Source organism: Rhinoraja longicauda, chromosome 30, assembly GCF_053455715.1.
Source record: "Rhinoraja longicauda isolate Sanriku21f chromosome 30, sRhiLon1.1, whole genome shotgun sequence".
NCBI classification, from domain to species: Eukaryota; Metazoa; Chordata; class Chondrichthyes; order Rajiformes; family Arhynchobatidae; genus Rhinoraja; species Rhinoraja longicauda.
In genome coordinates this window covers 1-27,908 of record NC_135982.1, presented here as the reverse complement: position 1 = coordinate 27,908, position 27,908 = coordinate 1, and positions in this window count along the sequence as shown.

Below are 27,908 nucleotides of genomic sequence, written 5' to 3'. Positions count from 1 at the left end.
CCCCACACACCTGACCAACAACCCCGTACATACCTGACCCTTCACCCCCCACACACCTGACACCGAACCCCGCCACACACCTGACCCCCAGCCCCCCCCACACCTGACCCATACCCCCCACACAATTGGCGCCCAGCCCCCCCCCCCCACATACCTGACCCCCAGCCCTCCCAGGCGCCTGAACCCCAGCCCCGTGCACAGCTGACCACCCGACCGTCACACAGCTGACGCCCAACCCCACCTCCCCACACCTGATCCTATCCTGCCACACACCTGACAATGCCCCCCGCCCACACACTCGACCCGCACCCCCCCAGAAAATGTGACCCCGGATGTCCCACACACCTGGGCCCCAGCAACCTACACACCTGATCCCTTGACCCTCAGCCTCCCACACACCCGACACCCAGCCACCCAGATACATGCCCTTCAGCCCCGCCACACACCTGACTCGTAGCCCCCCTTCCACACACCTGACCCACTGAGCCTTAGCCCGCACCCATACACACCTGCCCCCCTTGCCCCAGGTCCCCCCAGACCCTGACACTCATGTCCCACACACCCCTCCCCCAGCCCTTCCTATAATCCTGACCTCCAGGCACCCTCCACAACCCTGACCCCGAGCCTCCCACACACACCTGACTCCCTGAGCATCAGACCCCAACATATATAACCCCCATCCGCACACATGACTGAACCCCTGATCCCCAGCCTCCCCCACACACCGGACACCTAGCCCACCCCCACACACCTAACCCCCAGCCCCCCACACAACTAACCCCCAGCACTCCACACACCTGACCCCCAGCTCTCCACACACCTGACCTCCAGCCCCTCACGCGCCTGACCCCAAGCCCCCCACACACACCTAACCCCCAGCCCCCCACACATCTGAACCTCTGCCTGCCACACACCTAACCCCCAGCCCCCGCCCCACACACAACTGACCCCCAGCCCTCCCACCCACATGACCCCCAGCCCCACACACACCTGAAACACAGCCCCCCACACACCTGACCCCTGCCCCCCACACACCTGACTCCTAGCCCCCCACATACCTAACCCCCGCCCCCCCACACACCTGAAACCAAGCCCTCCACCAAACAGCTGACCTCCCGACCTCCAAGCAACTGACGCATGACCCACTGACGCACCACACACACGAAACCAGCCCCTCACACACATGATCCCCACTATCCCCAGACACCTGACCCCCTGATCCCAGATAACCCATACCTGACCCCTCACCCCCACACACCTGACCCCTCGCCCCCACACACCTGATCCCCAGCCCCACAACAGACCTGACACTGAGCCCCACCACACACCCGCCCCTTGACACCCAGCCTCACCACACCCCTGAAACCCAACCCCCCTACACACCTAACCCCCAGCGCCCCGGACACCTGATCCCCAGCCCAACACACACATCTGACCCACCGAACAACAGCCCCCCACACGTCGGACCCCCTTACCCTCCTACACATCAGGCCCCCTTCCCCCAGAACCCCAAAACCTGACCAACTGACACCCAGACCTCCACACATCTGACAACCTGACCCCCAAACACCTGTCCCTCAGCACCCTCACACACCCGAAGGCCTGATCCCCAGCCACCCCCCACACCTGACCACCTTGCCACACACACCTGTTCCCCAGCATACTCACACACCTGAACAATTGAGACAAACTCCCCACACACCTGACCCACTGCTCCCCCACACATCAGCCCCCAGCCCTTCCACACACCTGACCCCCAGTCCTCCCACACACCTGACCCCCAGCCCTCCCACACACCTGAACCTCAGCCCCCACATACCTGACCCACAGCCCCGCCATACACCTGACCCCCAGCCGCCCACATATCTAACCTCCAATCTTCCACCCACCTGAACGCCAGCCCCCACACACATGACCCCCTGCCCTCCACACACCTGACCCCCAGCCTGCCAGACACCTGATCCGAGACCCTCACAAACCTGACCCCCAGCCCCAGCCCACCCACACACCTGACCCCCAGCCCTCCTACACACCTGAACCCCAGCCCCTCACACACCTGACACCCTACACCCGACACGCCTGAAACCCAGCCCCCCACACATCTGACACCCATCCCCCCACACACCTGAGCGCCAGCCCACACACACCTGAACTCCAGCCCTCCCACACACCTGACACCCTGATCCCAGACACCCATACACCAGAACCCTTGCCACCCACACTCCTTACCCCCAGCCCCTCACACACCTAACCCCCAGCCCGCCACATACGTCCCCCAGTCCCACCCGCATACCTGATCACCTCAGCCCCTGAGGGGCAGAAGAAGGGTCTCGACCCTTAACGTCACCCATTCCTTCTCTTCCGAGATGCTGCCTGACCTGCTGAGTTACTCCAGCACTTTGTGAGTAAATACCTTCGATTTGTACCAGCATCTGCAGTTATTTTCTTATACCCCTCAGTCCCTCATAAGCCTGACCCCATCCCCTACACACCTGACCGCCAGTCCGCCACACACTTCCGCCAGCCCCCCCACACACCTGACCACCAGCCCCCGCACACAACTGACCTCCAGCCACACCACACACCTGTCCTCCACCCCCCGCTCACCTGACCCACAGCCCCCCACTCACCTGACCCACTGACTCACATCCCCCGTACACAGCTAACCCCCAGCCTTCCCACAAAACTGACCCCAGCCACCAACACAAACCTGACCCCCAGTCCCGCACAAACCTGACCTCCAGCCCCCTGCATACCTGAGCCCCAGCCCCCCACACACTTGATCCCCAGAACTCCACACACATGATCCCCAGCCCACCCACACACCTGACCTCCAGCCCCCCACATACCTGAATCCCAGCCCCGACGCACCAGACATCCAGTCCCCCAAATACACCTGACACACAGCCCCCACGCACACCTCACCTCCAGCTCCCCACATACCTGAATCCCAATCTACCTACACAATTGACGCCCAGCCACCTGACCAACTGACCTCCCACACACCTTATCCGCCAAACCACCTGAAAACCAGCCCACCCACACAACTGACCCTCAGATCCTCACACACCTGAGCACCAGCGCCCCACACACCTGCCCCCCACACACGTGAACCAACAGCCCCACCAAACACGTGACACCCAGCCCCCTACACACACTTGTCCACCAGACCCCACAAACCTGACCTGCATCCACAAAAAACCTGACCCCCAGCCCCCTACACACCTGCCCCCCAGTCCCCCACTCACATGTCCCCCAGCCCCCCGTCCTCCCACGCACCTGACCCCAGCCCTCCCACACACCTGAACCACAGCCCCACACACAATTGACCCCCAGCCCCCACAAACCTGACCACCCGACCCCCACACAGCTGACGCCCAGCCCCCACAAGCCTGACCCACTGACTCACCAGACACACGATCCCAGCCCTCCCACACACCTGACGGCTCCCACACACCTGACGCCCAGCACTCCCACGCACCTGACCCCCAGTCCCCTCACACACCTGACCACCAGTCTCCCCACACACCTGTCCCCCAGATTCCAGACACCCACACACCGAAACCCTCGCCCTCCACACTCCTAACCCCAGCTCCCCACACTCCTAACCCCCAGCCCGTCACACACGTCCCCAGCCACACCTGACCGCCTCAGCCCCCTACGCACCTGACCCCCAGCCCGCCAGACACGTCCCCAGCCTCCCACACACCTGACCCCAAGCCCACATACACACCTGACCTCCAGCCACACCACACACCTGTCATCCAGCCCCCTCACACCTGACACCCAGCCTCCCACTCACCTGACCCCCTGACCCACAGCCCCCGCTCACACCTAACCCCCAGTCTCCCCTCACAACAGACAACCAGCCACCCCAGACACCTGACCCCCAGTCCCTCCACACACACCTGACCCCCAGCCCCACACATACTTGATCTCCATCCCGCCACACACGATCCCTAGCCCGCCACACGCTTGAACTCCAGCCCCCCCACATACCTGGTTCCAGCCCCCACGCACCAGACATCCAGTGCCCACACATACACCTGACCCACAGCTCCCACACACACCTCGCCTCTAGCTCCCCACGTACCCGAACCACAGTCCCCCTACACACTTTACCCCCAGACCCCCACTCACCTGACCAACTGACCTCCCACACACCTGATCCGCCAGTCCACCCACATACCTGACCCCTTGGCCACCCAAATACCTGAATCCCAGTCCCCCACACACCTGACACATGACCCTCAGCCGCCCACACACGTGCCTCCAGCCACCCTCCCCCCACACTCCGGAACCACAGCCCCCCCACACACACCTGATCCCCAGCCCCACCACACATCTCCCACAGCCCACCCACACACCTGACCCTCTGCGCCCGACACAACTGACCACCAGACCACCCACGCAATTCAACCCCTAGCCCCAGCAACCTGATCTCCAGCCCCCCACACCCCTGACCTCCAGCCCCTACACATATGGCACCCTCCCCCCACACATGTCACCCCTGATCCCAGCCGCCCACACCCTTGACCACCGCCCCCCATACACTTGACCCCTAACTCCCAGCCCCCCCACATATGTCCACCAGCCCCCCGACATACCTGAACCGCAGCCCCTACCACACACCTGACACCCAGATCCCCACAACCTGACCCTCAGCCACCCAGAACCTGACCCTCATCCCACCCATACATCTAACCCCCAGCCCCCGCACACCTGACACCCAGCCACCCCATACCCCTGACCAACAGGCACCCAACCCCCCACACACCGGAGCAACTGAGGCCCAAGCCCTTCACACACCTGACCACCAGCCCCCCCCATGCATCCAGCTCCCTCACCACCAGCACCTCACACACCTGAACCCCAGCCTCATCACACAGCTGACCCACAGCCCCCCCACGGATCGACTCTCAACCACCCGCACGTACATGACCCCATACTGCCCGACCAACCTGAACCCAGCCCCCCCATACAACCCACCCGCAGCCACCCCACACAACTGAACCCCAGCCCAGCACACACTTGACCTCCAGCCACACCACACACCTGTCCTCCAGCCCCCACACACCTGATACCCAGCCCCCCACTCACCTGACCCACTGACCCACAGCCCCCGCAAACACCTAACCCCCAGCCTCCCCACACAACTGACCAGCAGCCACCCCACACACACCTGACCACCAGCCCCGCACACACCAGACTTCCAGCCCCCTGCATACCTGAGCCCCAGCCCTCCACACACTTGAGCCCCAGCCCCCCAAACACTTGATCCTCTGCCCCCCACACACTTGATCCACAGCCCCTCACACGCCTGACCTCCAGCGCCACACATACCTGACTCCCAGCCCCCATGCACCAGACATCCAGTCCCCACACATACACCTGACCCACAGCCTCCACACACACCTCACCTCCAGCTCCCCACATACCTGAACCACAATCCCACTACACACCTGACCCCCAGCCCCCCACTCACCTGACCAACGGACCTCCCACACACCTGATCCGTCAGTCCACCCACATAACGGACCCTTTGGCCACACATATACGTGAGTCCCGGTCCCCCACACACCTGACCCCTGCCCCCAGCCGCCCCACACACGTGCCCCCAGCTCCCCTCACACTCCTGCACCACAGCCCCCCCACACACCTGATCCCCAGCCCCACCACACATCCCCCCAGTCCACCCATACGCATGACCCTCAGCGCCCGACACAACTGACCCCAGACCACACAAACAATTGACACCTAACCCCCAGCCCCCCACACCCCTGACCTCCAGCCCCCCACACATATGGCTCCCTCCACCACACACATGACCCCCTGATACCCATCCCACCACACACTTGACACCCGCCCCCCTATACACTTGACCCCCTGACATCCAACCCCCACACATAACCACCAGCCCCCCGACATACCTGATCAGCAGTAACTACCACACACCTGACACCCAGACGCCCACGCACCTGGCCCTCAGCCCCACGCACACCTGACCCACAAGCCCCTCACACACCTGAACCACAGCCCCTACCACACACTTGACCCCCCCCCCCCAGCCACCCCACACACCTGACACCCAGAACCCCACAACCTGGCCCTCAGCCTCCCCACAACCTGACTCGAAGCCCACCCACACACCTAACCCCCTGCCCCCACACACCTGACACCCAGCTCCCCCATACCCCTGACCAACAGCCACCTAACCCCCCACACACCGGAGCAACTGCGGCCCAAGCCCTTCACACACCTGACCACCACCCCCCCCCCCCCCCCACGCATCTATCCTCCTCACCACCAGCACGTCGCGCACCTGAACCCCAGCCCCATCACACACCAGACCCTCAGCCCCCCCACGCATCTTACTGTCAAACACCCCCACATACCTGACCCCAAGCCCCCCCGACCCACCTGACAACCAGCCCCCCCATACAACTCACCTGCAGCCCCGCACACATCTGATACCCTGGCCCCTCAGTCACCGAACACCCCGGATCGCCGCCCCCCCCCCCCCCCACACACCTGACCCACAGCCCCTCACACACAACTGACCAGCAGCCCCCCCTACAAACCGGCCCCCCCAGCCCCCCACACACACCTGACCTCCAGCCCCCCGCATACCTGACCCGCAGCACCCCACACACGTGCAACACAGCCCCCCCACGCACGTGATCCCCTGAACCAAAGTACACCACCCCCTACAAACTTGTCCCCAGCCCCCCACACAGCTGACCCCCAGCCCCCCACAACCCTGACCCACAGCCCCCCACATACCTGACCCCCAGCCCCACACATGCCGGACCCCCAGTCCCCCTACAGACTTGACCCCAGCCCCACAAACACCTGACCCCCTGACCCCCAGACCCCATTCACCTGACCCACTGACTCCCAGCCCCCACTCACCTGACCCCCACACACCTGACCCCCAGCCCCCCACACACCTGACCCCCAGCCCCCACACAAACCTGACCCCCAGCCCCCCACATACCTGAACCCCTGCCCCCCACACACCTGACCCCCACTCTCCAGACAAACCTGTCCCCCAGCCCCCCACACACCTGACCCCTAGCCCCTCTCACACCTGACCACCAGCCCCCTCACACATATGAGCCAAGCCACCCCACACACCAGACCAAGTTACCCCAGCACCCCCACATACCTGACGCCCAGCCCAACACAACTGTTCGCCCGACCCCCCACACACCTGTCCTACAGCCCGATGAACCACACAGATGGACCACACAACTCACACACACCTGACCCCCTGACCCACACCCCCGCACACACCTGACATCCAGCCCCCTCACTCATGACCCCCCATCCCTCCACACAGCTGATCCCCAGGCCCCCCACACAAACCTGACCCCCAGCCCCCCACACACCTGTTCCCAAGCTCCCCACACATCTGACCACTACCTCCCACTTAAATGCCTGACCACAGTCCCCCTAAACAGTCACCCTGCCCCGAGCCCGACAAACGCCTGACCCCCTGAACCCCAGCCCCCCACACACCTGCCCACTGATTCCCAGCCCCCCAATCACCTGACCACCTGACCCCCACACACCTGAGCCCCAAACCCCCCACACACTTGACTCCCAACGCCCCCACACACCTCAGCCCCAGCCCCCTCACACACATGAACCGCAGCTCCCACACACAACTGACAAACTGACCTCAGCCCGCCCACACACCTGACCTCCAGCCACCCAACACACCAAAACCCCTGACCTCCCACACACCTGACCCACAGACCAATCACACATCAGACACCCCCCACACACACACACCTGTCCACTCGCCCCACCACACGCACCTGCTTCGCTGACAACAACCGCCCAACACTCCTGAACCCCAGCCCTCCCTCCAGCCCCACCGCCCCACATTATGTGACCCACACATCCGACCTGCAGCCCCCCCTCCACACACATCTGACACCCAACCCCCCACACACCTGACCCCTCGCCCCAACACACCTAACCCACAGCCACCCCACATAAATGAACACAAACCTCCCACACACGTGACCCCCTGACCCACACCCCCGCACACACCTGACATCCAGCCCCCTCACTCCTGACCCCCCATCCCTCCACACATCTGACACCCAACCCCTCACACACCTGACCCCTCGCCCCAACACACCTAACCCACAGCCACCCCACATAAATGAACCCAAATCTCCCACACACCTGACCCCAGCCCCCACAAACTGACCCTCAGCCCCCACACAAGCGAACACCAGCCCCCCACACATCTGACACACGGTCCCCCTCACACGTGATCCGCTGACCTCAGGAACCTCCACACACCCAACCCCCAGTCACCCAACACCACTGACATTCCACCCCACACAACTGACACCCAGCCCTCCAAACACCTGACACCCAGCGCCCCACATGCCTGACCCTCATGTCCATTCACACGTGGCCCCCTAACCGTCAGCCCACCCAAACCCCTGACCACCAGCCCCCCCCCACACTCCTGAACCACAGCTCCCCACATACCTGACCCCCAGACACCCCGTCACCCAACACCCCTGACCCCCAGCCCCCCCCCCCACACACCTGACCCCCATCCCCGGCCAACCGCCCCACACACATGAGCCCAAGCCCCCTAAACTTCTTACCACCAGACGCCCCACAACATCTGACACCCAGTCGCCCACACACCTAACCCCTGATCCCCAGCACCCCCACACACATGACCCCCAGCCCCCACACACCTGAACCCCAGTCCCCCAAGCAACTGATCAATTGACACCCAGCCCCACTACACACCTGACCCCCAGTACCCCCCACACACCTGATCCCCAGCCCCGCTGCACACCTGACCACCAGCCCCCACACACCAGAACCCCAATTACCCCACACACCTGAAAACCAGCCCCCCGCCCGCACACACTTGACCCCCTGACTCCATGCCCCCCCCCGCACCCATGACCGCCTGACCTCCAGACCCTACACACACCTGACCCCCTGACCCCCTACCCCACACACCAGACCACCTGACTCCATGCTCCCCCGCACACATGACCCCCTGACCTCCAGACTCCAAACACACCTGACCCCCTGACTCCATGCCCCATACACACCTGACCACCTGACCCCCAGCCCCCACACATACCTGGCCCCCAGTCTCCCCACACACGTGACCCGATGTTGGGGAGTCCAGAACCAGGGGTCACAGTTAAAGAATAAGTGTAAGCTATTTAGGACTGATATGAAAAGTACGTTTTCACCCAGAGAGTTGTGAATCTGTGGAATTGTCCGCCACAGTAGGCAGTGGAGGGCAATCAACTGGATGTTTTCCAGAGAGAGTTAGATTTAGCTCTTATGGCGAAATGAATTCAGGGATATGGGGAGAAAGCAGGAACGGGGTACTGATTTTGGATGATCAGCCATGAACATATTGAATGACGGTGCTGGCTCGGAGGGCCGAATGGCCTACTCCTGCACCTATTTTGTATGTTTCCATGAGGGCGGGATGGGTGTTCATGTGTATGGGGGTGGGGGGTCAGGTGATTGGAGGGGCTGGTGGTCAGTGTGTGGGTGGGCTGGGGCCAGGTGTGTGTGTGGGGTGCTGGGGGTCAGATGTTGGGGGGCTGGAGGTCAGGTGCGGGGGGCGCTGGTGATCAGGTGTGTGGGTGGTCATTTGTGTGGAATGATGCATGTCAAGTTTGTGGGGGCTGGGGGTCATGTGTGTAGGGGGCTGGATTCAACTGTGTGTGGGGCTGGGGTTTAGGTGTGTGTGGGGGGGGCTGGGAATCAGGTGTTTGGGGGGCTGTGGGTCAGGTGTGTAGGGGCTGGATGTCAGGTGTGTGTGGGGGTCAGGTGTGCGTCGGGCTGCGTGTCAGGTCTGTGGTGGGCTGGGGGTCAGATTTGTGGGGGCTGGGTGTTACGTGTGTGGGGGCTGCGGATCAGGTGTATGGTGGCTGGGTTTCAAGTGTGTGTGGGGGCTGAGGGTCAGGGGGAATGTGTGTGTGTGGGTTGGGGATCAGGGGGTCAAGTGTGTGGAGGTCATGGAGTCAGGGGTCAGGTACGTGGGGACGCTGTGTGTGGGGGGGACACAGGTTTGTGTGGGGGATGGCTCAGGTCACGTGTGCTTGGGGGAGCTTGCGGTCAAGTATGTGGGGGGGGCTGGGAGTAAGCGGGGTGGCTGTGCGTCAGGTGTGTGGGGAGTTGGGGATAATTGTCTGGGGGGTCAGCGGATCAGGTGTGTGGGGAGAATGGCCGTGCTGGCACGAAGGGCCAAATGGCCTTCTCCTGCACCTATTTTTCCATGATTCTATGTCTCCCTCTCCATCTCGCTCTCTCTGTCTCTCTCTCTCTCTCTTTTTCGCTCTCTTTTCTCCCTCTCCCCTCTCCCCTCTCCCTCTCCTCCCTCTCCACCCAAGACACTTACGTCTAAGATGGGTCATTGGCATTGGGCGCAGTGGGGAGAGAAGAGATCGAGGAAGTCTCCGCACTGTGTATAAAATCACGAAGAGAATAGATCGAGTAGACGCACAAAGTCTCGTGCCCAGTGTATAGGAATCGAGGACCTGGGGACATAGGTGCAAAGTAAAGATTTAGTGGGAATCTGAGGGGTAACATTTTCACACAGATAGTGGTGGGTGTATGGAACACATTAGATGCAGTTTAATGTGGATAAGTGTGAGGTTATCCTCTTTTGGTGGTAAGAATAGGAAGGAAGAGTATTATCTTAATTGTGTCAAGTTAGGAACAGGGTACGTACAACGAGATCTGGGTGTCCCAGTGCATCAGTCACTGAAAGGAAGCATGCAGGTACAGCAGGCAGTGAAGAAAGCCAATGGAATGTTGGCCTTTATAACAAGAGGAGTTAAGTATAGGAGCAAAGAGGTCCTTCTGCAGTTGTACAGGGACCTAGTGAGACCTGGAGTACTGTGTGCAGTTTTGGTCTCCAAATTTGAGGAAGGATATTCTTGCTCTTGAGGGCGTGCAGCGTAGGTTTACTAGGTTAATTCCCGGAATGGCGGGAATATCATATGTTGAAAGACTGGAGCGACTAGGCTTGTATACACTGGAATTTAGAAGGATGAGAGTAGATCTTATCGAAACGTATGATTATTAAGGGGTTGGACACGTTAGAGGCAGAAAACATGTTCCCAATGTTGGGGGAATCCAGAACAAGGGGCCACAGTTTAAGAATAAGGGGTAGGCCATTTAGAACTGAGATGAGGAAAACTTTTTCAGTCAGTCAGGCAGTGGAGGCCAATTCTCTGAATGCATTCAAGAGAGAGCTGGATAGAGCTCATAAGGATAGCGGAGTCAGGGGGTATGGGGAGAAGGCAATAACGGGGTACTGATTGAGAATGATCAGCCATGATCACATTGAATGGTGGTGCTGGCTCGAAGGGCCGAAGGGCCTCCTCCTGCACTATTGTCTATTGTCTATTGTCTATTGAAGGAGCTGCCGGAGGAGGTAGGTGACGCAGGGACTATCCCATCGTTTAACAAACAGATAGGTACATGGATAGGACAGATTTGGAGGGATGTGGACCAGGCGCAGACAGGTGGGACAGGTGTAGATGGGGCATGCTGGTCGGTGTGGACAAGTTGGGCCGATGGGCCTGTGTCCACACTGTGTCACTATATGACTCCATGAATCTAATGAAGAATCTATTTTTCTCCTCCTGAAATATATCCACAGATTTGGCCGCCACCGCCTTCTGTGGCGATGAATCTCGCAGATTAACCACCATCGGACTAAATAAATTCTTCCTTCAGCTTCCTAAAAGGATGATTTCTGAGCCGATGACCTCTAGTCCTAGACTCTCCCACACACACACACACACACACACACACACACACACACACACACACACACACACACACACACACACACACACAACACACACACACACACACACACACACACACACACACACACACACACACACACACACACACATACACACACACACGCACACACACACACACACGCGTACACACACAAAAATAAGCTTTGAGGTTGTGCTGTTTAATAGCCGAATGGCTGTAGGAAAGAAGCTGTTCCTGAACCTGAACTTTACACATCAGACTCTCAACCCCTACTCACCTGAGCGCCTGACCCCCACACACCTGACCCCCAGCCCCCCACATAACTGACCCCGCCGCCCCTTCACACCTGACCCCCAACTCCCCACTCTCACACCTGACTACCAGCCCCCACATACCTGACCCCCAACAACCGAGACACTTGAAACCCAGCCCCCCAAACAGTTGAACACGAGCCACCCAAACACCTGACCCCCAGCCCCCTCACACACTTGAACCGCATTTCTCCCACACAACTGACTAACTGACCCCAGCGCGCCCACACATCAGACCCCCAGCCCCCCACTCACCTGACCCACAGTACCCAAACACACCTCACCTCCAGCCCCATTCATGTCTGACCCCCAGTCACCTGAGCCATAGCCGCCCACATACATGACCCACAGCCCCCCACATCGACTCCTTTAAGTCCAGGCTCAAAACATATTTCTACTCCCTAGCGTTTGAGGCTCATTGAGGAGGCGCTGTGAACTGTTTGCGTGCTACTGTATGTTTTCATTTTTTTTTTTTTTCTATTGGAACCTAATCAAATGTACAGCACTTTGGTCAACGTGGGTTGTTTTTAAATGTGCTATACAAATAAAATTGACTTGACTTGACTTGACACGCCTGACAACCGCCCCTCCCATACACGTGACCCCTGACACCATGCCCCCCCACACACACGTGACGCCCTGGCCCCCCAGCCCACCCAAATACCAGACCCCCAGCACCCCACACCCACCTGCCCCCCAGCCCCCCACACACCTGAGCCCTTGACCCCCAGTCACACAACACCCCTGATACCCTGCCCCCCTAAATATCTGATCCCCAACCCTCCCACAGACCTGACCCCCTCCCCCCACACGCATGAGCCTAAGACCCCCAAACATCTTACCAACAGCCGCCTCACAACACCTGATACCCAGTTCCCCATAAACCTGACCCCTGCTCGCCTGCGCCCCCACACACATGACCCCCAGCCCCCCACACATCTAGCCCAAACCCCACTCACACACGACCCCTAGTCCGCCCCACGAACCTGAGCCCCCAGCCCCACCTCACACCGGACCAACAACCCCAACACACCAGAACCCCAATTCACCCACACACCCGATCCCCTGCCCCCGCACATACTTCACCGCTAGCCCCCAGCACACACCTGACCCATAGCCCCCCGCCCACACACACCTGGCCCCCTGCCCCCAGCCCCCACACACACCTGACCCCCCAGTCTCTCACCACACGTGACCCAACGTTGGGGGTGTCCATAACCAGTGGACACCGTTTCGGAATAAGAGTAGGCTATTTAGGACTGAGATGGAAAAAAACGTTTTCACTCAGAGTTATGAATCTGTGGAAATGTCCCCCACAGAAGGCAGCGGAGGTCAATTAACTGGATGTTTCAAAAGGGGGGGCTGGGGATCAGGTGTGTGGTGGCCAGGGGGTCAGTTGTGCGGAGGGCTGCGTGTAAGGTTTGTGGGGAGCTGGGGGTCAGGTGTGTGGGGCTGCGGATCAGGTCTGTGGGGGGCTGGGGTCAAGTGTGTGTGGGGGCTGGGGGTCAGGGTGTCAGGGGGTCATGAGTGTGGGATCGCTGGAGGTCAGGTGTGTGGGGGGGGGCTGGGGTCACGTGTGTCTGGGGTATCTTGCGGTCAAGTGTGTGGGGGCTGGGCGTCAGCAGGGCGGATGGTCGTCAGGTGTGCAGGGGAGCTGTGAGTCATGTTTCTGGGGGGTCAGGAGATCAGGTGTGTGGGGAGAATGGCGGTGCTGGCTCGAACGGCGAAATGGCCTTGTCCTTCACCTATTTTTCCATGTTTCTATGTCTCCCTCTCCCTCTCTCTATCTCCCCCTCTCTCTCTCTCTCTCTCTTTTTTTTTTTTTTTTTTTTTTTTTTCTTTCAAAGACTTTATTCAGCACAATCACATGATACATCACATCAAAACCACAATCAGAGGTTACAAAACATCAGGTAATCATTATAATACAACATTGCCTTCATTATTTACAATGCTCTCAACCCCCCGTGGTGACCAGCGTTCACGGAAGGCCTCCATAGCCCCCGTGATCACCGCGTGTTCCCTCTCTAGGGACACGCGCGCACGGACGTAGGCCCGGAAGAGGGGGAGGCAGCCGACTCTGGCAAGACCATCGACCGCCCGCTGCCTGGACCCACGAATGGCCATCTTGGCCAGGCCCAGGAGCAAACCGACAGGGAAATCCCACCCTCCTGACCTGCCCACCCCTCTCCCAGCCCCGAGCCCAAACACCAGGATCGTAGGACTGAAATGCAGCCAAAACTTGAGGAGCAGCCCCTTCAGATACTCATACAGGGGCAGCAACCTCACACACTCCATGTACACGTGGAACACGGACTCTTCCTCGCCGCAGAAAATACAGGCGGCCGGCGTGTCCGTGAACCGGCTCAAAAATTTGTTACACACAACGGCTCTGTGCAACACTCTCCACCCCAGGTCCCCGATGTAAAGGGGGAGGACACCCTTGTAGAGAGACCTCCACTGGGGACCACTCCCGCCATCAGGTGGTAACACGGATCGCCACGGCGTATCCGGACGGAAGATGAAGGCGAGGAGGTGCAGAGTGTGCAGGAGCATCCTATACAGTAAACGTCTGCCTGCATCACGGAACGGCACGCTGGGCATCTGGGAGAGGCGGCTCAAGTTGTGTGGGGCCGGCTCCCGGGAAATATTCCGGAGCCTGGGCCCGATGAGCAGTTCCGGCGGAGCGGGGGTAAGCTCGGCCGGAATCACTCCAAGCTCACGCCGCTCCCCAACACCCACCGCGACAGCGTGAGGACCGGCCCCCACCACAGCCACAACACCCCCCTCCCCCTGAGGAGCAACGCGCTGACTGAAGATGACCAAATTCCTCACTCTCAACACATCGCGGTAAAAGCTTGGCATGTCCCGTGTGGCGGGTCGGCTGATGCCCGCCACCGGGAGCCGCCAAACCCCCCTTAGGCACTGGCCCTGGCGGAAAAAATACGTGGCCAGAGCGTGCCACCTGGGAGGGTGCTCCGCGTACACGTACCTCCGCAGAGTCCTGAGACGGAGAGCCGCCACCTGGGTACGCACGCATACCAAGGACTGGCCACCCTCCTCTAGCGGGAGACTCAGGACTGCGGCTGAGACCCAGTGTTTCCTCCCTCCCCAAAAGAAATCCACTAACCTCTTCTGTACAGCATTTACAAAGGTAGAGGGCGGGACAAGAGTGGCCAGCCGGTACCATAACATTGAGGCTGGTTTATGACCAGCACCCTACCCTGGAAAGAAATAACCCTAAGCAAGCCTGACCAGCGTCCCAGCCGGGCGACGACTTTCGTCTCTAGCTCCTGCCAGTTCGCCGGCCAAGCATCCTCAGTGGGACTCAGGTAGATCCCCAGGTAGAGGAGGTGCGTGGTACTCCACGCATAATCCTTCATCTCTTCCGGCAGGGAGTCCACCTGCCACTGGCCCACTAGAAGTCCGGAGCACTTACTCCAGTTGATCCTAGCGGACGAAGCAGCTGAGAACACCTGCTGGCATTCGTGCATCCTCCGCAGGTCAACAGGATCAGTGAACGTAAGGAGAATGTCATCGGCATAGGCCGAGAGAACCACCTCCACCCCCGGTCCTGGTAGAACCAGGCCTGCCAACCGCCTCCTAAGAAGACACAGGAATGGCTCCACACAGACCGAGTACAACTGCCCAGACATGGGGCACCCCTGGCGTACCCCCCTCCCAAAGCGAAAGGGGGCCAACAATGCACCGTTAATCTTCACGAGACACTCTGCTGCGGTGTACAAAAGCCGGACCCGGGCCACAAAATGCGGTCCAAAACCGAACGCTTGCAGTGTCCCGAAGAGGTAATCATGTTCCACCCTGTCAAAAGCCTTCTCCTGATCCAGGGATAGAAAGGCAGCTGACTGACCAGTGCCCTGGGCCAGATGGATCAGGTCCCTAACCAAATGGATGTTATCTTGGATGGACCGACCAGGGACTGTATAGGACTGGTCAGGGTGGATCATTTGGGATAGTACGGAGCCCAGGCGATTTGCCATCGCCCGTGCAAAAACTTTATACTCTGTACAGAGGAGAGAGACCGGGCGCCAGTTCTTCAACAGGCGGAGTTCGCCCTTCTTGGGTAGCAGGACAACGACTGCCCTGCGCCACGAGAGGGGCATCTCCCCGGTCGCCAGGCTCTCCCCCAGAACCTTCATGTAGTCACCCCCCAGGACATCCCAGAAGGCTCTAACAAACTCAACCGTCAGCCCATCCAGCCCAGGGGACTTACCCCTTCTGAGCTGGTGCAGGGCACCAGTCACCTCCTCCAATGATAAGGGGTCATCAAGCTGTTCAACCACCCCTCTATCTATAGTCGGTAGCCTCTCCCACAGAACCCGCTGAGCCTCTCCGCTGACACCATCCGCAGAGAACAGCGTTCCATAAAAGGACCGAACTAACGCACTAATCCCCTCTGGGTCTGTGACCGAGGAGCCATCGTCCGCGAGCAGCTCGACGAGCTGTTTGCGGGCTCCTCGCCCTTTCTCCAGAGAGAGAAAGAATGGTGAAGCCCGGTCCAGATCGTGCAGCATCTGGACTCGCGACCTCACGTAAGCACCTCGGGACCGCTCAAGCTGCAGGTCCCTCAGCGCTTCCTTCCTCTCCTGAAACTCTCCCCACTCACAGGAGTCCTCACCGTCCCGGCCCAAGCGAGACTCTGCGTCGAGTAACTCCTTCTCGAGTCGCTCGACTGCCGCGTCCCGCCTTCTGGTCGACCCTCCCGTGTAGTCCTGACAGAAAAGACGGATGTAAGCTTTCCCCACATCCCACCACTGCTTAAGGGAAGGGAAGCCCCTCTGCCTCTCTCTCCACTTCACCCAGAACCGCCTGAAAGACTCCCGGAATCGGCGATCCTCCAGCAGCTGGTTATTAAAGTGCCAGTACGCGGACCCAGCCCGTGTGCGCGCTGGAATAAAATCCACTCGCACCAGGCAGTGGTCTGAACATGGCACCGTCCGCATAGAGGCCGCCGAGACCCGGGAGACATACGCTCTGGAGATGTACACACGGTCGATACGGGAACCACCCCCCTCAGACCTCCGCGAAAACGCGTTGGAATCAGGGTGGAGATTCCGCCACGCATCAACCAGCTCGAAAGAATCAATCACACCTCTCAACTTCTTCGCCACTGCAGGGGCACACTGAATACCAGAGCGATCTCGCGTCTCAAGGGTACAATTGAAATCCCCCCCAAGGAAGACACACTCCCCGCAATCAATGGTGCTCAGCAGAGCAGTCACCTCCTGAAGTAACCGCGCTTGCATCGTGCCGGTGCTGGGGGCGTACACGTTAATGAAATGTAACGGCACGCCATCCAGGATCACGGCCAGATAGAGCAAACGGCCTGGCACAACTTCCGGCACCTTCACAATCTCTGGCTGGAAAGTCGGGGCCAACAGGAAAGCCACCCCACTTGACTTTGTACTGAGGTGGCTCATGTAGACCCCCCCCCCTCCCACTCCAGGACCCAGGTGGGCTCATCACTAACAACAGTGTGCGTCTCTTGTAGAAAGCTCACTGCATACTTCCCCTCTCTGAGGACCGATAGATGGTGAAACCTACGAAGGTCCCCCCTTCCACCGTTTATATTTAGGCTAACTACTGTGAACTTGAACGCTCACTAGACTTATTCCTCAAGCTCCTTGTGGGAGTGAAGCCCCGCTCTTTTAGGAGCTTCAAAAACTCCCCGAATTGACGCTTATCACAAGCACTTAGAGCATTATCCCTACTGTTAAGGATAGCACTAAGTGTCCGGATAGTTCCCCCCAGGTCTGGCCACCGTTCGGCAGCTAGCCGTACTTTGCTCCTACTGTGCTGATGTTCATGCAAAAACTCTCGAATCTCAATGATGCCGGCCGCTCGAGCCACAGCACTGGAGTCCTGGCATTCTGCCAACCCACTGACACCTGAAGCAACATCTTCCTCCTACCTGCTCTCAAGGTCGTGGCCCAGATTTGGCAGACTGCCACTGGCTGCCAGCTCGCTCTCTTCACTGTGTAAGCTGGCTCCAACACCCTCCCCCCCCTCCGGCATGATCCCACCCCCGGGATCAATGTCGAGGGAGAGTCCTGACACCTCCAACAGCGATGAGCCGGCCAGTGTATGGCCAGGCTCCTGCACACTCTCCCCGCCCTCTACAACTGGGCCTGGGGAAGAACAAAAACAGGGCGCCCCCAGGGCCCGCGGTCCACCTTCACCCCCGGAATCTGACTGAGAGACATGACCCGCAACAGCCACGTCCCCCTCCTCATCCAGAGAACCCACTCCCCCAGCATCACCCAGAGAGTCTCCATCCTCCACCACCAGGGGAGTACCCTCACTGGGGCCCACTGAAGGAGCCAGTGTTTCTGGACTCTCCCCTACTTCCTCAGTCTGTGGGGCAGCGCACCCCTCAGTCACTCTCATAGTTCTAATGAGGAGCATAGGCTGGGAAACCACCCCTACAACCGAGACCCCCCCCTTCGGGTTGTCCCTGCTCGTCCTCCCTCCCAGGGGACACATTCCCAGGGCAGCCAACCCCAACATCTTGTGAGATATCACCCTCTGAAGGCCCCTGGGACGAAAGGGCAACCCCCGGCCTAGAGGACACTAGTCGTGGATCACCATCCTCTACCGGAGTGGAGGGTCTCGGGGCAGGCAGCCCCCTGGCCTTATGCCCAGGGCCATCCTCTTCCTCACCAGACGCACGCCTCCTCTTTACCCCCACGGCGGGCGGTGGTTTGGTGACCTCCATAAAGGAGGAGTCCTCCACCTCCATACCGCCAGCTTCCTCTCTTTCATCCCTTTGATCAGCCACCGCAGATCCCAACAGGAACTCCCCCGCCCCCTCCCGTACCTCCTCAGCTCCTTGCTGAGCCCCGCCAGGTGCCCCCTGGACCTCTCCGGGCCCAACAGGCACCCTTTGGGTGGGCTCAGGTGTGGGCGTGGGCCCATCCGTTTGCGATTGTTTCGCTTTAAGATTTCTCGTTTTCCTCTTGGAACTCTTCCCCTTCTGCACGTGCCATTCCCCCCCCTCCTCCTCGCCCTCCCCCTGCACCTCTCCGCCAAGCTCCGCCGCAGGTACAGGACATGGGGGTCGAGGGGCAGTGCTGCCCTGGGCCGCCAAGGTGGAACCAGCAGCCCCGGGTGGGCCAGCAGTGTCTCCCCGGGTCACCGAGGTGGAACCGGCAGCCCTGGGTGGGCCAGCAGTGTCTCCCCGGGTCACCGAGGTGGAACTGGCAGCCCCGGGTGGGCCAGCAGTGTCTCCCCGGGTCACCGAGGTGGAACTGGCAGCCCTGGGTGGGCCAGCAGTGTTTTCCTGGGCTGCAGCGTTGGGATTTCTCGCAGCACCCCGGCCATTGGGACAATCCCTGCGGAAGTGCCCGAACTCTTTACACGCATGACACCGTGCTTCCCCCCATCTCCAATACACGCGGTATTGGAGCCCCGCATTCTTAACGACAAAACTTCCCTCCGCGCCCATCCCTAATCCTACTTCCATATACACCCGCCTCTTAAATGTATAGCTCCTTTGGAGACGGGTGCTGCTGCGCCAGGTCTGTTTAAGCCTAGTCAGCCTGGACCGCACCTCCCCAATCTCTGCCAGGTGTGGGCCAAGGAGCGCATCCCGGATGAAAGTGGGAACGTTGCGCAGGAGAACCGGTCGCACGGTGGACACCCATGGTTCCACCGGTACAAAGAGCCCCCTCACTATAAGCCCCTTCTCCAAAGCTAGGGCCACATCCTGCTGTTCCTTTAGGATGAACTGACATTTACCCCATCCAACCTCAGCAGAGGCAATCTCGTCCTTCTTGAAGAGATCAAACAGGCTCTCCGCTAATTCCTCCTTGGACCACCGGTCCCCGGTTTGGACCGTGATCCCGTACTCGAGCCCCCCCAAGTTGACATAGGGCTCCTCCTCGAGTGACTCCGGAGCCGCAGCCGAAGCCACACCTGCGTAGCTCCGACCCTGACCCCGACCCCGAGCTGCTGCCATCCTGACGGGTACAGAACAACACCCGAAACAACAGCAGTCCTCGCACAAAAACGCTCTCAGAGTCAGTCTCAGTCTAAAGAGCGGCAGAAGCAGTTCTCTCCAGTCGAGCAAAGGAACACGCCCACGCTTATCCTCACCGCCGAGTGCAGCTTTTGGGGCTTTGTGAGGCCTTTCGAGCCCCTCCGGAATCTGCCAGATTTTGAAAAGTACCTTCACTTTGTTGAGCCCGCAGTCCCAGTCCGGGCACAATGTTATGGAAGCTGGATTGTGGAGCTAGAATCGCCACAAACACCACATCTTCCCAACTCCCAGTCTCCAGGTACGATTGGCAATCCGCCAGCCACTGCCGCTCCCACAGCTCTGCAGACAAGCGCTGGAGTTCCTCACTAAATGGAGAAATCCTTCGACAAAGGAAAGTTTCCGAAGTCCAACGTTCACTCAAACTTCGAACTCCCACTGCCTCTGTCCCTCTTCCTTCGCCACACTCTTCAAAGGTTGCTTCAATCCTCTCAGCCACCGGAGCAGAGAGCAACACAACCTCTCTCTCTCTCTCTCTCTCTCTCTCTCTCTCTCTCTCTCTCTCTCTCTCTCTCTCTCTCTCTCTCTCTCTCTCTCTCTCTCTCTCTCTCTCTCTCTCTCTCTCTCGCTCTCCCCTCTCGCTCTCCCCTCCCATTTCCCCACCCCCTCTCCCCTCTCCATCTCCTTCTCCCTCTCTAACCCAGACACTTACGTCTACGATGTGTCTCTGGCATTGAGCGCAGCGGGGAGAAAAGGGATCGAGGAAGTCTTTCCCACTGTGTATAAAATCACGAGGGGAATAGATCGGGTAGACGCACAAAGTCTCGTGTCCAGTGTAGAGGAATCCAGGACATAAGTGCAAGGTGAAGATTTAGTAGGTATCCGAGGGGTAACACTTTCACACAAAGGGTGGTGGGTGTATGGAACGAGCTGCCGGAGGAAGAAGGTGAGGCAGGGTCTGTCCTATCATTTAACAAACAGTCAGACAGGTACATGGACAGGACAAGTTTGGAGGGATATTGACCAGGCGATGACAGATGGGACAAGTGTAGACGGGGTAGTTTGGTCAGTGTTGACAAGTTGGGCAGAAGGGCCTGTTTCCACACTGTATCACTATACGTCTCTATGACTCTAATCAATAATCTATTTTTGTCCTCCTCAAATATATTCACTCACTTGGCCTCCACCGCCGTCTGTGGCAAAGAATCCCATAGATTCACCACCCTCTGACTAAAGAAATTCCTCATCTTACTAAAAGAAGATTTCTGAGCCGATGACCTCTACTCCCAGACACTCCCACATATACCCACACACACACACACACACACACACACACACACACACACACACACACACACACACACACACACACACACACACACACACACACACACACACACACACACACACACGCGCACACACACACACACACACACACACACAAACGCACAAGTACACACAAAACAGAAGCATTAATAGTGCAATAATAACAAAAATAATCTTTGTAGTTCCCAGCTTATTTGATGTTGTAGTGTTTAATAGTCGAATCGCTGCAGGAAAGAAGCTGTTCCCGAACCTGGACGTTACAGTGTTCGGGCTTCTCTACCTTCTTCCCGATGGCAGGGGTGAAATGAGTGTGTGGCCAGGGAGCTCTGGGTCTCTGATGCTGGCTGCCTTTTTGATGGACCTTAATTTAATTTAGTTTCGAGATACAGCGCGGAAACAGGCCCTTCGGCCCACTGAGTCCGCGCTGACCAGCGATCCCCGCACACCAACGCAACCCGACACACAGTAGGAACAATTTACAATTTATACCAAAGCCAATTAACCTAAAAAAACTGTACGTCTTTGGAGCGTGGGAGGAACCGGGGCACCCGGAGAAAGCCCACACAGGACACAGGGAGGAGGTGCAAACTCCGTACAGACAGCACCCGTGATCAAACCCGGGCCTCTGGCGCTGTGAGGTAGCAACTCTACCGCTGCACCACCGTCCACTTGGAATGGATAAACTTGAATATTAACACAAATCAAAACACTCAGCATACAGTTTTAAAAACGATCAATGCAGATAAACTGATGTTGCCACAATTGTCAAAGTAAGGTGATTTATCTGATAAATAATTTAACAATAGGTCTTTCCACATATTGAGCAAAGGTTTATTCAAAACATATGCAACTGGGCAAGGGCATCTTTGTGTTGGTGGTTTCAGGGAGTTATGGACTTGGACTCTGGACATCGATTCTGATCAGGGTCTTGCCATTATCTAGCGGCTCTTTCCTTGTGGCACAATGACAAGTCATGTTATATCCTGTTCAACATTCCCACCAAGTGGAGTGAAACCTCAATTACACGTCATGTTATTCACCCAGTGATGACTCCTTCTCCCGTCTCCAGTGGACCCCCTCCTCTTGGACACCCCCTCCTCTTGGACACCCCCCACCCCCGGTTGGCCAACTACCCACACTAGATCTTTTCATCTCCAACTGCCGGCGGGACTTTAACCGCCTCAAATTCTCCACTCCCCTGACGCACTAACCTCTCCCTCCTAAACGTTCAGCCCTCCACTCATTCTGCAACAACCCAGACTTCGTCATCAAACCCGCTGACAAGGGAGGTGCTATGGTAGTCTGGCGTGCTGACCTCTACTGGACCGAGGCCAGACGACAACTCTCAGACACCTCCTACTTATCCTTGGACCATGACCCCACCGACGAGCACCAGACGTTAATCATCATCACCATCACTGACCTCACCAATTCCGGCGCTCTACCCTCTAATGCCTCCAACCTTATCGTTCCCCAGCCCCGCACGGCCCGATTTTACCTTCTACCTCAAATCCACAAACAGAAGAACTGTCCTGGCAGACCCATTGTTTCTGCCTGTTGATGTCCCACCGAACTTATTTCCACCTACCTCGACTCTCTCCTATCCCCCCTGGTCAAATCCCTCCCGACTACATGCAAGACACCTCACATGCTCGATAACTTCCCGTTTCCAGGCCCCCACTCCCTCACCTTTACCACGGATGTCCAGTCACTCTACACTTCCATCCTCCACAAGGATGGTCTTGAAGCTCTCCGTTTCTTTCTCGACCGTAGAACCGGCCAATCCCCATCTACTAACACCCACCTCCGCCTAGCAGACCTGGTTCTTACCCTTAACAACTTCTCGTTTGACTCCTCCCACTTCCTCCAAACCAGAGTCGCAGCTATGAGCACTCGCATGGGCCCTAGCTATGCCTGCCTCTTTGTCGGGTACGTCGAACAATCCCTGTTCTAGACGTACACCGGCCCCATCTCCGAACTCTACCTCCGTTACCTTGACAAATTTATTGGTGCTACCTCTTGTACCCATGCAGAACTCATTGACTTCATACATTTCACCACCAATTTCCATCCCCTGCTCTTAAATATACTTGGACTATCTCCGACATCTTCTAAACGTCTATAGATGCACCATAGAAACCATAATGTAGAGCTGCATCGCAGCTTGTTTTGTGAAAAGCTCTGTTGGGAACGCAAGCAGTTGCAGACAGTTACATTTGTAGATGTAGTCCCGCCCATCACACCGCAGACTTCTCACCACTGATTCCATCTACACTTTACACTTCCTCGGAAAAGCAAAGACCCGTTCACTCAGACCATTCCTTCTTCTCCCTGCTCCAGTCGGCAGAAAGTACACATGCGTGAAAGCAGCTTCTTCCCGTCCGTTATCGAGCTTCGTTATGGTCCTTCCATAAGCGATTGTACTGTTTAATTCACATTTCCTTATCGACGGCATTGAACTTTGTCTCTGGAACTGATACGTTACATTGCTGAAACAGTATCCGCACTCTGTATCTTCCACTTTCTCTATCTATGGTACTTGAGTTCGAACTCATTGTACCTGTGCATGGAATATCTGGTTGCCTGGATAACATGCAAAGCACAGTTTCTTCTTTCACTGTACCCCATGTAACAATAATAATCCTAATCCTAAACCTACACCTGCAACCCCATGTGCCTCGCATCTTCATCGTTTACAACTCCGCCAAGCCAGTAGGAGGTCTCAAAGGTTATGGAAGTATTGCATCATCTAATTCTCCAAATGTGTATCTTCCTCTTTGCTCAGTCTATTGTACAAGTAATGAACTGTTTGCATATATACATAGTACATCTGAAAAGAGTTGGTAGCATGCAAAACAAATATTTCCACTCTACTCCAGTACCCATGACACATATAAACCTGACCTTAGCGAACCAAACCAAATGATTTGAGGTGAGTAAGAACCATGACCAGAGCGGTAATGTTCGTACTCTGATGGAGACTAAAATTGGAGCCGATGCTGGTACACAGGGGAAGGTGATGAATGCTTGTAAACAACAAAGGAACTGTTAGAGCAATGCAAAGAGAAGGTTTGAAGATGGAATAGGGGGAGCAACACAGTAAAATCGTTGATAATGTAAAGCAGATCGTAGAAATTGCCGCGCTTCTAAAACAGAGCAGAGAAAGACAGGACCTACTCACTCGGGGAATCCGCTGTGTTTGATGTTTAAGTTAATTTTTATTTAGTTGTGTGTCTTGTTGCTTTTTAAAATATGGCTGTATGGTAATTCGAATTTCACAGTCCTTTAATTGGCACATGTGACAATAAATTGACCTTGAACCTTGAATAAGAGAGTCATACAGCGCGCAAACACGCCCTTCCACCCAACTTGCCTCTGCTAAGCAACACGAATCATCAACGCCAGGCCCACCTGCCAGATTAGGACAATATCCGTCTAACCCTAACCTATCTATGTACCTGTCTAAAAGTTTTTTAAAACATTGTGATAGCACCTGCCTCATCTACCTCCGACAGCTCGATCCGCACACCAACCTGCTTTGTTTGAAATATATATTGCTGAGGTTCCTATTAAATCTCCCACCGGTCACCTTAAACTATGGCCGCTGGTTCTCGATTCCCCTACTCTGATTAAAAAGTTTGTGCATTGACACTATCTATTCCTCTCATGGTCTAGTGTGCCCCGAAAGATCATCCTTCATCCTCCTGCGTTCCAATAAATAACGTCCTAGCCTCCTCAACCTCTCTGTATCGCTCAGACACTCGAGTGCTGGCGACATCCGAGTAAATCTGCTCTGTATCCTTTCCATCTTAACACCATCTTTCCTCCAACAGGATCACCAAAACGGAACACAATACTCTGAGGCCCAATGTCTTGAACAACTGCAACATGACCTCCCAACATCGATATTCAATACTGTGTTTGATGATGGCCAATGTGCCAAATGCCTTCTTGACCACACTGTCTACTTGTGACGCCACTTTCAAGGAGCTGTGTACCTGCACTGTTGGATCCCTCTTCACTACAACACTCCTCGGAGCCCTGCAATTCACTATGTAACCCGTGCGCTGGTTTGACTTCCCAAAATGCAAAACTTCATACTTATCTGCATTACCTGTAGAGAGGCATCAAGGATGCCAAAGTGTCCTACAAGAGGAAGATTGAGGACCACTTTACCAACAATTGACCCACGGCGGGTATGGCAAGGCATCCAGCACATCACCAACTACAAGACCAGCAACCGCACGACTGCCGACGGCGACGCCTCGCTGGCTGAGGAACTTAACTGTTTCTTTGCTCGTTTCGAGGTGAAAGCTGCAGTGGCAGACATAACACCCTCTCCAGCACCTGACAGCAACACCTTCACTGTGCAGGAGTATGATGTTAAGCGCGTGCTCAGAGCAGTGAATCCCAGGAAAGCTGCAGGCCCCGATGGTGTGACGGGAAGAGTGCTGAGGGAATGTGCAGACCAATTATCTGAGGTCTTCACAAAAATCTTCAACCTGTCCCTTTTAAAATCCACCATCCCTCCCTGCCTGAAGTCCGCCACAATCATCCCACTGCCGAAAAAGTCTGTCATCAGCGGCCTTAACGACTACCGTCCGGTAGCACTCACACCGGTCATCACAAAGTGCTTCGAGAGACTGGTCCTGCAGCACATCAAAGCCAGCCTCCCACCCACCTTCGACCCATACCAGTTTGCCTACAGAGCAAATAGGTCTACAGGGGATGCCATCGACACTGCTCTTCACACTGCACTGACCCACCTTGAACACCAGGGGAGCTATGTGAGGATGCTCTTCCTCGACTTCAGCTCTGCCTTTAACACAGTCATCCCGAGCAGACTGGTCACCAAACGTTCTGACCTTGGATTTTCCCAAACCATCTGCCAACCGCCCCCAGACCGTCAAAATAGGCCCTCACCTCTCCTCCACCATTACACTGAGCACCGGCACACCACAGGGCTGTGTGTTGAGCCCCATCCTTTACTCCCTCTGCACTCACGACTGCGCCCCCACCCATCCCACCAACACCATCATCAAGTTCGCGGATGACACGACTGTTGTTGGACTCATCTCAGGAGGAGATGAGACAGCCTTTAGGGATGAAATCCAAAGGCTCGCAGCATGGTGTTCAGTGAACAATCTTGTCCTGAACTCCTCCAAAACAAAGGAACTTATAATTGACTTCAGGAAAACCAGTGCAGAACACGACCCACTCTACATCAATGGGGTCTGTGTGGAAAAGGTACCCGCTTTCAGGTTCCTGGGTAAGCACATCGCAGAGGATCTTACCTGGTCTACCAACACCATCACCACAGTGAAGAAGGCACAGCAGAGACTCCACTTCCTGAGGATCCTCAGGAAGACCAACCTGCAGGAGAAGCTCATGATGTCCTTCTATCGCTGCTTCATCGAGAGTGTGCTGGCACACTGTATAACCACATGGTATGTCAGCTGCTCAGAAAAGGACAGGAAGGCCCTTCAGAGGGTCATCACGACGGCCCAGAAGATCATCGGCTGCTCACTGCCCTCCCTGGAGCACCTGTTCAGCCCACGCTGTCTCAGTAGAGCAGGCAAAATAATAAAAGATTCATCCCACCCCGGCCACCGTCTGTTTGTTCATCTGTCGACGTTTCAGGTCGATCAAATCCCGAACAAACAGACTTAAGAACAGTTTTTACCCCAGAGGCCCAGTGCCGGATTAACCGATTAACAAAAGAAGCATATGCTACGGGCCTCGCATTTTCGAGGGCCCCGCATTAAATGCTTCTTCAGACTGAAGATTTTCTTTCTAAACTAAAATACTTTATTTCTGAGTGTTGTTTTGCACGAGCCAACCTCACCCTTCCCTCCCCACCCTCTCCTCAGCTCCAAGGCAGTTCCGACTGAGATTAAACGGCCCCTGTAACGCACGGCTCAGTTTGGGCACGGCGATCTGCGGGAGCGTCTCGGTCCCCGGCTCCGTCCCACCGGTCGCTCCACAATCCGTCCCGGCTCAGTGACGCTTCATGTCCGCGCTCCGGCTTCTCCTGCGGCCACTCCGCCTCTTGGTCCTGGGGGGGGGGGGTGACGAAGCCCCAGTGCACGCTGTTGGGCTGTCCGGACAGCTCGGACCCGTTCAAACCCTCCATGGCCGTCTGCGCCTCCTTGTAGCCCAGGTCTCGTACTCCACCAGAGCGTCGCCCTTAAGGTAGCCGGTGCGCCGGTCCAGGTTGAGGTGCAGGTTCTTGATCGTACCGCACTCGGCAAACTTGTTCTGGATGTCCTTCCTCCTCGGCGGCTTCCTCGTGGACCCCGGTCACAAACAGGATCCACTCGTCCACCGAGGGTTGAGGGCCCGGCTCGTCGCCGCCTTGCCCTACGGAGTCGTAGTCTTCTTGCAGCCTGGATCGAGCGCCTTTCTCGGAGCCAAATCCTCGCCCCTTCCTCGTCTCCGCCTTCTTCAGTTTGTGGATACTTTCG